At 57.6% G+C, this 462-nt stretch overlaps 1 non-coding gene across 1 annotated transcript; it reads right to left on the bottom strand.

The window, feature by feature from the left end:
- Positions 1–323: 323 nt before the first annotated feature.
- On the bottom strand, positions 324–462 carry LOC136478850 (small nucleolar RNA Z247). Its single transcript, XR_010764522.1, has one exon. It is a non-coding gene; the product is annotated as a small nucleolar RNA Z247 (small nucleolar RNA).

Below are 462 nucleotides of genomic sequence, written 5' to 3'. Positions count from 1 at the left end.
GTCGATGGCCCCGGTATCGGTGTACCAGTTGGAGTCCACCCCATATCCACCATGGCTGGCGGCGTTGGCACTCTTGTCCTCAAGGACAACGAAGGTCTCATCAAAATGGTACCAGCAGTCCACGACGATGTGTCCCTCCTTCTTGCAAAGCTGGCACTTGACCTTTTGCTTGCCGGAGTTGTTGAAGTTTCCACGCCCGCGCTCGCTGTTGTCGCTACCGCGGCCACGATTTCCGTGACCACGGTTACGGCGACCGCCACCATGACCGCGAGCAGCAACGTTCGTAGATGAGGAGGAGCCGCCGTGGAGTAGATCCATCCGTTGCTCAAAGGACTGTAGTTGCGTGGAGAGCTCGGTGACGGTGATCGGCTCAACATGAGCCAGAACAAGCGTGACGACGGGGTTGTACTCAAGGTCGAGGCCACTGCAGATGTAGGAAACAAGTTCCTCTTCGTCGATGGG

Source organism: Miscanthus floridulus, chromosome 8 (genome assembly GCF_019320115.1).
Source record: "Miscanthus floridulus cultivar M001 chromosome 8, ASM1932011v1, whole genome shotgun sequence".
NCBI lineage: Eukaryota > Viridiplantae > Streptophyta > Magnoliopsida > Poales > Poaceae > Miscanthus > Miscanthus floridulus.
Note: the sequence above shows the minus strand (reverse complement) of the source record. Positions and strands in the feature narration are given on the sequence as shown.